The sequence below is a fragment of the Paramisgurnus dabryanus genome, chromosome 21 (genome assembly GCF_030506205.2).
Source record: "Paramisgurnus dabryanus chromosome 21, PD_genome_1.1, whole genome shotgun sequence".
NCBI lineage: Eukaryota > Metazoa > Chordata > Actinopteri > Cypriniformes > Cobitidae > Paramisgurnus > Paramisgurnus dabryanus.
Window position 1 is genome coordinate 18,759,651 of NC_133357.1, and position 13,339 is coordinate 18,772,989.

The window sequence follows — 13,339 nt, forward strand, 5'->3', positions numbered from 1 at the left end:
GATATGGACTATGGAAACAAACAGGATTATGGGAAAAACCTAATAGTCAGTGACAGTTCAAGGATAAAGATCACCACCTCTATGTACAGAATAACAAGCAGGGGCTGAAAACTATGTAATACAGTACATTTCCTTTTTTAGTCTGAAGATGTCTTTAGTGGATTAAGTCATATTGACATTTTGCTAAACAAGCTTATTGTGTTTTAAATGGACACCTTAAATGTTGAATGTCACAGAATATTTTCATGTTTTAAATGCGTTAAGGTAAATAATTGAAGTGGTGTATAGTGCCTGTGGATGAGTCCCACATACAACACACAGTCAGTAAATATGAGTTAATGTGGAAACTTGCATAGACCCATACCAGCTTTGTACACTAAAATGACATTGTACAGCTTTTTTTCTGTGTCCACATACATTTTCCAGGTCACTAAGTTTTGACGGTTGGCTGGATACATGGAAAAAGCCTCTTTGTGGGATGCTGATTCATTTTGAATCCGCAATAGCTCCAGGTTTAAAGACACAGCAACAAAGTTTTTTCGAGAAATTATTTGCTTCATTGTGCAAAACAACCATACACGGGCAGAAGGGATGAGTAAAAGGCAATATGAATATTTAACAATATATACAAACTAACATTGAGGCAGTAGCATTGAAGTTTAAAAATTTAGAGTATCTAATACATTCGATCTCTAGAGAAGCAGACTCGCATTGACATATCATAGATGAGACAGAAGTTAGAGCAAGCTCTCTGTACAATCTTCTCTAAAACTTTTGTGGAGGGGTTTACTTGACAACACGGTCAGCAGGGCTTTTGATGGAAGTTTTGTTGGATGGCAGCGTGCGTCTTAAAACCAGACCAACTGTCCAACCATTGGTCATGTGTCCCGAAAAATCTGCTTTCAGACACAAAAACTGAGTAAGAATGTTTTGTGTTTAATGAATGTATACAGGTGCTGGTCATATAATTAGAATAAAAAAATGTGATTTATTTCACCCATTCCATTCAATTCTGATATATTTCAAATATTTATTTATTTGAACTTTGATGATTATAACTGAGAACTAAGGAAAATCCCAAATTCAGTATTTTAGAAAATTAGAATATTGTGAAAAGGTTCAGTATTGAAGACACCTGGTGCCACACTCTAATCAGCTAATTAACGGCCTTTAAATGGTCTCTCAGTCTAGTTCTGTAGGCTACACATTCATGGGGAAGACTGCTGACTTCACTGTTATCCAAAAGACGACCAGTGACACATTGCACAAGGAGGCCAATACACAAAAGGTCACTGCAAAAGAGGCTGGCTGATCACAGAGCTCTGTGTCCAAGCACATTAATAGAGAGGCGAAGGGAAGGAAAAGATGTGGTAAAAAAAAGTGTACAAGCAATAGGGATAACCACACCCTGGAGAGGACTGTCAAACAAAACCCATTCAAAAATGTGGGGAAGATTCACAAAGAGTGGACTCCACCTGGAGTCAGTGCTTCAAGAACCACTTACCACAGACGTATGCAAGACATGGGTTTGAGCTGTCGCTTTCCTTGTGTCAAGCCACTCAGCATCAGAAGCGACTCCAGGCCAAACCGCATTGCTCCAGTAATTCAGGCAAAAGAAGCTCCAACTAAGTATTGAATGCTGTACATGCTCAAACTTTTCAAGCTCATACTTTTCAGTTGGCCAAGATTTCTAAAAATCCCTTCTTTGTATTGCTCTTAAGTAAAATTCTAATTTTCTGAGATACTGAATTTGGGATTTTCCTTAGTTATCAGTTATAATCATCAAAATGAAAAGAAATAAACATTTGAAATATATCAGTCTGTGTGTAATGAATGAATATAATATTCAAGTTTCAATTTTTGAATGGAATTCGTGAAATAAATTAACTTTTTGATGATATTCTAATTATAGCTCTTCGGTATAAGACACATTTCTGCACATATAAGCACATTTATGACATTGACTATGTACACTCTGTACCAAAAGTCCAATTTAGTGTCTCACTGTATGCTCTTTGGAAGAGTTTAAGATGAGACAACATGCTAATCACATCTGGCACAAACTTGTGATGTCCATGCCAGCTTGATTGCATGTTATCATACATTATAGCTAAGGAAGAGATACCAAATACAAGGTAATTTTCAACAAACATTTCACTTTGATGCTAATAATGCAATGAAACAAAAATAAAAAAACAATGAAAATAGGAAGTTGTTCTACTTTAAAAAAACATCTGGTTCACCTAAAAAATAAGTTTTATAAACGTAAATTTTTTTCACTTTAATTAAAAAAATAAGGTAAAAAAATTGCCGATACCAATTGAAGTAATCTTTTAAGTTGATTTTTTAAAGTCAACTTTTGTGTTTTTACAGTGTACTATTTGGACCCATATTGTAGGTGTTGTGCGTGGGCTGTTATAATTTTTTTTTTAATGTTCAACCAAGGTTCAATTTAGTTAGTTGGAAAGCTGCTATCAAGGGACAGAACATTATTTATCATGTATTTGTCAGATAATCAAAACAACTCTTTCATAAAAACTCACACTGTACCTTGGTGTTTAGATTTGGTCACCCAGACAGACACCTGTCTTTGCTTTGGTTCCATTAAGTTATCAGATAGGCTACTGACCGTCTTTATTTTGTCTGTTGGATTGATGCCTGCAAACAAAAGCAAACAAATGAAAAACACATATAGTTTAAATGCAGACGTGCAGAATGATAAAAAAGGACTTTTCTTAAAAATCTAACTGTGCCACACACCATGTGTTAATTTGGCATTTTTACTAAATATTTTAAAATAGATAAAAACATAAATATATAGTGGCTGAACTGACCACAGAGTAAAGCCTTTTAGACATGCATCAAATGTATCACAAATTAAGGGATTACTGTAAAACATCTTCTGAAAATCCAAGCTCATTGCTCAGAAGTAGCACTTTAAATTCAGTTTTAACCACTTTTCAACACTGAATTATACAAATAAATGAGTGCACTTAATGTTTACTCTTCTCAGTACTGTTTAAGCAATTGAATTATGTCTATTTCTGGCAATTCGGGAAAAAGGAGGGTGATTCGTCTATTTGTTTGTTTTGAGTTGATAAAGCTAAAATAGGAACAGCCTGTTCAGGTTGAAATTTGCTCCAAAAAACACACAACTTTGGGAAAGAGTGGTCAGCAGTACACGTGGGCAGTGATTGCATGAACACAGCAGAGCTAAAAATAGATTTACACACTTACTCCGGTAAAACTCATTCCTAGCAAGCAGACAGCAGGGGGCATTCACAGTGGTCATGGTCAGCTTTAATCTGTATGACCAAACCAAGGCTTGGCAAAGAAGATGTCTCTCTGAGAAAATAGAGGGGAGAGATGGGGGTTGAATTTAAGTACACGAGTTTGGTACATGTTGGTACAAATTTCATGATCAGAGTGGCATAAACATCATGTATTAGCCACAAAGATTCCCGGAAAACAATCGGCCAAATTCCTACATGACAGAAACTCTTATCATGCTTTTACAAAAAGACAAAATGTGTTGATTTCACATAAAGCAAACTTTGTTGACTATAGATGAGTGAATCACAGGTGTGTCAAAGGTCACAGAATTGACTTTTAGCCCAGTCTTGCCTTAACAGTAACCAGAGATGCTAATGCTGAATGGAAGTAACCATGCAAGCCCAGACGATTATTTACATATTATATAAGCCTATTATATTTTAAAACACAAACATTTAAAGCAACGTGGTGGATTTTTTAGATGTAATGTTTACAATTTAAATAATAAATATGTTAGGCAGGTTTGGCATTGTCATTTTTTGTGTCTTTGTCACACTTTTCATTTTTGGGGAATGCTTTATCATCATGCCAAAATACTGTTCCATATATCTAAAAATAAATTGACTTAGAGAGAAGACACCCAATATCATAGCCAGCCCGTGCTGGCTATGTAAAAGATAATATGGGTCAATTACATGATGACATGCCTATTTTTGTGTCCTTTGGCATAAAAATAACTTGATGACATGCGGCACTTTATTCTTTAATCCTGTGCAACCATGGGCCTTTTATTAAGAGATTAACAAGTATAAACAGCAAACATGATATCACATCATCCAGTGAACCTCGGTCTTTATGGCTAAATGAAAAGTTTGTACACTGTCAGAAATAGGGGTACTGTAGGGGTCCATTTCTGTCCCCCAAGGTACAATCAACACAAAAGTACCCCATAGGGCTCATTATTGGACCTCAAGATACTGTTTGTAGATCTCTCAAATACTGAAAAAAAAAAACGTTCACTTTTTGGTACAGCCAATGTAACTAAAAAATAGTCTTTTTTCAAACACATTTTAATTGTAGGCCTATTTAAAAAGTAAATGAATTTGATATAAAGCTTATACCAGCATCCAAGTAGGAGTTTGTTAAATGTAAATTCATAGGTCAGGTGATGCAACAAGAAAGTGAAAGGGTGCAACTGTTATGAATGCCCCTTAGAAATAAAACCATTAACTTCTTTAACTCTGCGGACCTTGTACCAGGTCCAAAATTACTTATTATGACTTCATATAAAATATTACTTTAATTTTTAATGGCCTGTCATGGACACAGTACCACATATGAGATACTGTTCGAAAGCTTAGAATCTCTACTTTCTGCAGATATGCATCACCCCCCCACCATTTTTTTATATTATTTAATATTAACATATTTCATATTTTGCAAATATGACAAACATGGGCAAGTCTTATATCAAATGAAAGCTCTCACTCTCAGAAATAAGGCTACATCGTTATTTTTGTTTTATTATCATCATATGTCCAACAATCATAATAATGAGGTAAAAAATTGTCTTTTGTAAAAGTATGTGAAACTTGAGTGTAAACTGCCTCAGATAGCATAGATAGCCACAAATGCTACACCATCTTTTATCTTTGGCTTAAAAAATTAGTCCATTGAGCATGAATAATCCCTTGCTATTTATTGTATGTGCAAAACAAAACAAGTATTTTATATGAAAATGTATTTTCACACCCATCAGTAAAATAAGAATAACTTTTAAATGCTACATGCTAAAGAGTTCATTCTTTTTTGGCGTGTTTACTGTCTGCTGCTGCTAACAACCAGAACTGTCTGCAGTCTGCTAGAGCATCCAGAACCAGAGTTATACACTATCAAAGACAGTGTTTACAACATAAAAAATAAAATTTGGTGTTTCATCATATGAAAAACAACAAAAATAACAATATTTGTCACAAACAGCAGCTTTATATGTAACTTCAAAGTGGTTTCTTTAAAATTATATAAAGATATTGCATTTATTCTACTGTATGTGGTTATGGGGATACTTATTAACTTATACTTATACTTAGACTTATACTTATCCCTATTTGGATTAGAATAACTTTTGCATAGATTATGATAGGGAAAAAAATCATTTCTTCTCTGTAAGCTGACATGTGCTTGAATGAAACATAACTGTCTGCATGTTTCGTGACCACTCAGGGCCAGAGTATTACACTTTTAAATACAGACTAAAAAAACATCAAAAATTTATTTTTGTGTTTATTAGAGGACTGACAACACATACAACCATGTTAAGCACTTTCAACAGTGTTTTATGTAATTTCAAAGGGTTTCCTGTAAAATGATACCAAACTTTTGTACACCTCTGCATGTGGGTGTTGGAAGCTTTTGAAATTGGGTAGACCAAATCCAGGCGGAAATCCCCAAAATAGCCTCAGAGTGTAAGAGGTTAAATTCCATAATTTAATTTAACATTTGCTAATAATTTTAGTTTTAATAATTGCGAGCTGGTTTTCTATAATAATTATTATTATACTTTTTTTATAACTATTTATTTATAGTTCTCAAATTTTAGTTTTATGGTAAACCTTTTTAGTCTATTAAATTAAAATTTTCAGGATTATAATTTTAAATGTCATTATCAAATAAACAAACAATCACAACAAGGAGCACATTAAAACTTATCTGGCAAATAGGCAATGATTGGTTTGTAGCACCTGACATTTTTCTGAATGGGAGATCAAAATATTGTGAATAAAAAATAAAAATTTACTGAAATGTTGTTCAATAAACATTTTTTTTTTATATTGTTCCTTGCAAAAAATATGCATCACATCCATGTTTTAAAGGAACTTGTTTTGTTATTGACCCAAATGTAATATAACAATTCTTACTGATCTGCTGACTCCGGTACAGTTCCCTCAACTCAGAGGCATAAGGATTGCAGAGATTTTAGGCACTTGTCCTGATCGCTAATCCTCTGCCGAGTCAACGTGAAATTGGTCTTGAACAAAAGCCTTTGTGTAAAGGAGATGTAATCCAGAGTGACATAACACACAGCACACTTCAGTAGACTGTTGATAGGAATGAAACAATGGCAGATTAAAGGTAAACTTTATCTTGTTTGATCTTACGTAAAAGATCATAAAAGGTTTATTGTTTCATAAGGAAGTCCGGAATTGAATACTCAACACTAACATTGTGTGCCATATTTGTGAGGGCCAAATATTTAAATATGAAGCAGTCAAATAATTTTTCTTGGGATCTTATAATGTCAAGAGGTTATGATGGTAGGCTATAGTAAATATTATTTAAGTAAATATTACATTTTCGTTATAAAGACAATCAGGGCAGGACTTAACAGGGTGGAGGCCCCTGGGCTTGAATAAATTTTGGGCCCTACACTATCAGAACAAAAGGTACAAAAGCTGTCACTGGGACGGTATTCTTTAAATGGGTCCTAATATTTACCATTTATGTACAGATATAGGTAAATTTGTACCCATTATATGCACTCTTTAGGTACAAAGGTGTACTATTTGAAAGGGTACCACCCCAGTGACAGCTTGTGTAAATTATCTTCTGAGAGTGCACATACAGTAAACAACCTAAAATAAAAAATATATCATAGAACTACATTTTAGGGAAGTTTCCCGACAGGGTTTAGATTAATCTAGCACTAGGCCTATTGCTAGGTTATATTAGGGCATTCAAGTAGTTTTTACAAACAAACCTTACAAAAAACATTACTGGTGTGCGTCTTGAGACAAAACAATGGCAATGATATATGTTAAGATATATCAGTGCAAGATGTGTTTAAATTAAGACAGATCAAACATGCATTTTAGTCTTGGACTAGGATAGGACCTGTCTAGGAAACTGCCCCTATGTCTCGTTGCGCAGAACATAAGCCCAGTCTAAAATTAAATCATGTATTTTAGGGATGTCACAAATCCAAATTAATCATGCACATTAAAAAATACCCCATAACAACATTTAAAATCATTGTGTTAGACTTAGCTTAAGAAAAGAATTATATGTTTTGATTAACATTCACCTTATTACACACCATATAAAGTTATAAACATTATCAACAAGCGTATATTGTGCATATAGCCCAAGTGGTGCAGTGAAAAGAAAAGATTTTAGGATGTTATTTAATAAATATGACAAGACCATCATGTAATATAACCTTGAACGTGGATATAAAAGTTAACACTTTTCAGAAGTTTAAACTGTGATTCTGTTAAGCACAAGCAAACATGCTGAGAGAGAAAATACAGGAAAGTTAGGCTAGCTAGTGGATTATATCAAAAACCATCAGGACATCAACATGGCCATGATTTAGTGCATCCTCACCTCCAGATGAAGTAATAAACTGGACTGATGATTTAAATGTTGATTTATTTAATCATGTGCGTTGTTAACTCTCCGGATTTTGTTATGTTTCGTAGCTCTGCTTCACTCGTTTATTTCTCCACAGGGACTGTTTGGTTAGTGTCGTGTGAGCTGCAGACTGCGAGCAGATTGGATTTCATTTGGCGCTACGCAGACCGCTTGGTGATAATGTCAAAGTACCGCGAGAGCGATTAGAAAGCAGACTTCTCCGTGTGATTTCTCAATCGCTCTCGCGGTACTCTGATGTTATTTTTTTTGGCCGTTGTTGAACCACATGAATACACCCGTCTGCTTTACAGTCACTTTTGCGCCGTGATAATTTGATTTCATGTAATGATCGGATCGCGCATTGCCGCATGAAGTCAAATGCATTAAATACCAAATAGCCGACTGTATATGAGGTTAAACCCGCCAAAGTAGCAAGTGGAGCATACAAATGGTGAGTGATTCAGATGTCAATTTATGAATGAAAGTGTCAAAGGTTTGTCACACACTTTTAAGTATTTTCACGCTTTTTTAAATGGGTATACGGAAATCCTTGACCTTTCCTAGTGGGTATACTGCGTATACCTGCTGCGTATCACGTTAGATTACAAACAAACAAGAAAAAACAGAGTTACAAGACCATCAGAGCCGGCCTTAAGCATCTGGTGGCCCGTTTCAATAACTAATAGGAGGCCCTACCCACATAAAACATAAGCATAATAGAGCAAAAAAGCAAGGATTCCTGTTGGTTTGCATCAATGGTATATTATTTTATTACGTGCACTTTTAGCTTCACGAACAGGCAGCTCAAAAGAAATGATCCAACCTTATTTAATTACAACTATACAATTATAGTTGCCTCGCCCTTTCATGGACGCTAAATTCTCTGCTTAATTGATTTGCGCAGTATATTTTCAGCTGTCTGGGCTGACTTTAAAAAAAACATCTCAAACATCCCCTCAACTTGAATTATTTAACAAAAGCAAACAAGACAAGTGTCTGACTGACACTGAACCGAACTTATAAATAAGGATGGGCTGGCGGCGAGCGTAGATTTCACCTAAACCTTATTAGAAATCCACCTTTCTGTGTTTGGGTGCTGAGAATTCCCTGATAAGTTTATCTTTGTCCAGCGATTTTGTCACCTCGTGCTCAATAAAAATCTGAACGAGAGCTGACGGCATCTATGTTCAATAGGCTATTATAAAAACAGTTTACATTGTTATGCGGGAGCAAAACAAAAATAGACGATTTCCAAGCCACTGTAAAAAAAATCACCCCTCATTTATCTAAAGTTCTTGGTCATTATGTTCATTTAATGGAACATTGTGTGGATGTTGCGTTAGAGGAAAATGCCGTCATGCACAAAATATATTAAAGGCAGTCAGTAAATGCACACAGATGTTATACACATATTTTAAATACAATTAAATACTGCATTAAGGTTAGTATAAAATCCAATAATATTATTTAAAAAAAACCCCATTGAAATCAGTCCCTAAAATAATGTATTATTAAAAACCTGGAATCGCACTTGCACAGACAAGCCTGATGAGAGAGAGCATGGTCGAATTCAAAACTGCGTTTTTGCGCCCTTGAAGGGCACTTCGGGAAGGGAGCCGCTTAAACTTTCACTCCAGATAAAATGAAAATGACGTTGCTTTCATTGCTCTATTCTCCAAGTGTATTTTAGCGGTCACAGTCACGCAATGAGACACAATTGCGCAACTCTCTGCACAGCTCTGATATTTGAAGGGAATAAATAGGGCATATAGCGATGAGTAATTCAAATTGATATTCTCTCCATTTGTGACGGAAAATTTGTCGGAATGAATGCGCACGGGCTAACTACGACAGGTAACACATTTAAGAAATGTCGGTTTTCACAAAAATAAGGCTATTAAGCTCTCGTCTAGTGATCCCGATGCTAAAGAATAATTAAACCTCTAGAATTATCCACATGTGCACGTTTTCGAGTTTTTATGAAGCACTGTGATGCTGCTGTAAACGATTCTACATTGATTTATAAAAATGAAAGAAATTACTTTTAAAAATAATTTAAATGACATATAATAAATATTAATGCAGTTCTATATTTTTTTATAAAATACATTCATTTCATATTAATAATCCGATTTCTACAGGCTAAAGCGCGTATGAACGTCCGAGAGAAAATAAAGAGCAGAAATTAATTGATTTAAAATGAAAGATATGTGATTGCTTAACATCCACAGGCACTGACAATGTGAGCTCCCCCGTGCAGGAATCATAGCCCCACGTTCAAACATTCTTGCGCCGGGCTGGGGCCCTCCTTTAGGGCGGGGCCCGTTTCAATTGAAACGGTTGAAACATAGCTAAGGCCGCCTCTGAAGACCATAGCCTACTCTAGTAATCTTTTCGGAGTAATACGGAGCGCTTCATTTTCCCGTTGCTCTTTCTCTGTAAAGGTCATTTATTACTCTCATTTCGCGTATTCGCTATTGTACTAGCATCTATGGGTTTCAAAAGCAGTAAACTCAGCGCGTCATATTCAGCACCAAGATGACTGACATATATTAACGAATTAAATGCAGCACCAAACAATTCCGCACCAACCAATAGGCTGTAAAATAAAAAAATGAAAACGACTGAACAAATCAAACGAACGCAAGCCAGCACGGAGGCCCCTATTGGCCGGGGCCCCTGGGCTCAAGCCCAATCAAGCCCAATGGTAAGTCCGGCCATGTCTGTCAATGCTACTGAGTACAAGCTTTTAAAGTCTACTGTATGGGAGATGCCGACAAAAAGACAGACAGAGAGAGAGAGAGAGAGAGAGAGAGAGAGAGAGAGAGAGAGAGAGAGAGAGAGAGAGAGAGAGCTAAAGAAAGCAAAAATGAAACAAAAATTAAAGTGTTTGGCCTGTAGATGTGAATTGACCTTCATCCATATACTGTAGTAACACAAAACACATCACCTGTGTCCAAAACAAGTTATGACAAACAACTCACCACAATTAAAGCAATGGTTATACATTGAAAAAATGCAATATTTCAATGACCCTTATTTTGTAGGAACATGCCAACATACAGTACACGTCAAGGTCAGTGAGAAGTCCAAAATAAGGTTACATTAAAGACCATGCCTTGTTCATTTTAAGTAGATCTTGCCTTTTTGTAAGCTGTCTGTCATGTGTGTGAATCCTTAAAATCCATCAGCAGTGTATAAACGGTCTTGCAAAATAATAAAACTAAGTATTATGAATCGTTTAGCATGTCCAAACACACATAAGTAACCTGTATCTTTAAATCAAACCCCTCCCAGGCTTCAGGCTCCAGGACTGACAATTTTTTGCCAAGGAGCTGAAGGTTCCACCCATCTGCTTTCTTGACCATTTGAAAAGACATCAACATGGAAAAGCACATAAAGAAATAACTAAACACAAATTTATTGTAAAACATATTGTACCTCCAGATATGTTGTAGTTATTGTGGAGTAACAGACTGCTGGATCTTCTCATTTGAAAAGTTTGGAAATCCATGCCAATAAATCTGCTATGACCCATATTCTCAGAAACCCATAGGAGGTGGTCTTTAAGAGTCTTAAAGGAGGAGTCAGTCGATTTAGTTGTTCCCAGACTTTTGTTGACAATTACCCAAAATTTTAAAGGTCATTCTGTATAAAGGTAAACATACGCCAAAGTATAATGAGTAATAAATAGGAACATAATAAAGAAAAATATTTTTTCCAAGTCCAGAAATACTGTAACTTAAAGTCACTATGCTTACTGTTGTCTTATTTTTACCCTATGCATTATGCATTCACATTTAAGAGGATACATACTATACATTGAACATAACAATAACATCTGTCATTTATACTACTTTTCCATTCAAAGAAATTAAAAGGTAAATAAAACAATGTATCAGATGATAGCACCTAAACACAGTTAAAACCTGGTCCCTCCATTAACCCATATTTCAGCATCATTCTTTGACTTGGTGCCCAAGTTATTGAGGTTAGTGGGTAATGCCTATTGTGGCTTGACCTCATTTGACTGTGTGTACAGTTTGGAAACCGCAATATGAAATTTGATGCTATACCTTCTGCCTATTATCTTCAGAAATGCTATGCGTGGGCATGCTGACACACAGCAAGCCAAGAGAACTTAGACGGGTCTGCTGACTGGTTTGGCAAGAATCAGTGTAACCTTCATATAGTGTAAAGGGCGTTCATGTAATTGCTGATGTTCTTATTCATTCTCAGTCATTCTTATTTATATTACGAATAATAATAATAATAATAATAATAGTAATAATAATAATAATTTATTATGTTATTTGAATATAAAACTTTTTCTAACCCTAATCCAATGGACAACAAAACCAGCGGTGCTGCTTAAACAAACACATTAAACCCTTTTTATAAAACAACATATTAAACAATACACAAATAGTAAAAACCACAACTGCACTTTACAAATAAGAATCCAGTGTGGTGTGGTGTGCTTTATTGTATGAATAATATGAATAGTTTAATTTAATGTCAAAAACTTTTACTTCACAAACACAGAACCTCACACCAAAAACGCGTAGCTCTCGATAAGAGGTTTTAACTAAATCAAACTGACTAATAGCCAAGGATAAGAGGAAAGTGGTCTCAAAAAAACATTTGTGCTTTCAAGTCGCTCTCGCGGTATTTTGACGTCAAATGCCGATCGGTCTGCGCAGCACTGCGTGAAGGGAAACTCGCCTCTTATTTCTGCTGATGATCACGCTGTGGTCGCGTGAGCAGCGCAGGGAAACGCGCGCCCCTCTGCGTGCCCGACCATAAATCACTCACAAACTGGAAACAGCTCGATTTTTCACAGGAAAAGTTCACGTTATCGTAAATCCAACAAAGTGTGAACAACGCAAAGCACAGTTATCGTAACGAAACGAGAAATAAAGCAAGAAATGACCATTTAATTTAAAACAACATTCTTCTAAATCTGAGTAACGTTAGCCTAATTATTTCTGTTAAACCGAAGAAAGCTTAAACATATCAAAAGTAAATGTTTAAGGATTTGAATAGCCTACTGTTGATCACATATAGCCTACAGAAAACCCAGCTATTGTATTTACTGTAGTAATATGTAGCCTACATATATAATAGCATAATCATAGGCTATTAACTACAGTTTCAAAGACACGGTATTAAAAAAAAGAAGATTTAAAACATTATCGTATTTATATTTTACTACAGTTTACCATAGCAAATATTTTAATAGCCCTATAGCATTTTTTCATTGGGGTTTCATTCTTCAAGCACCAACTACAAAACCCTAAAAATAACAAAAGTCCTAGAAGTCTCCTGTTCACACTATGAATAACTGACATATACATTATCATTCTCAATAAATTATCTTTAGTAATAAATATGTACACTATTTTGTGCTTTGTTTTTAAGATAAAGATTGTAAAATAATGGCGTAGTGCGCCATCTGCTGGTGATATTTCTTATTATTTATCCGTAATCTATTAGTTCTGTTTTTCCTGCAATAAATTTAATAATAGATTCAAGAACCAATTCAGCAGCATTAATAAAGCAAAACATTTGCCACATTAAATGTTTTCTAAATGCTTACAACTAGACCATTTAAAGGGATAGTTCACCCAAAAATGAAAATTATGTCATCATTTAC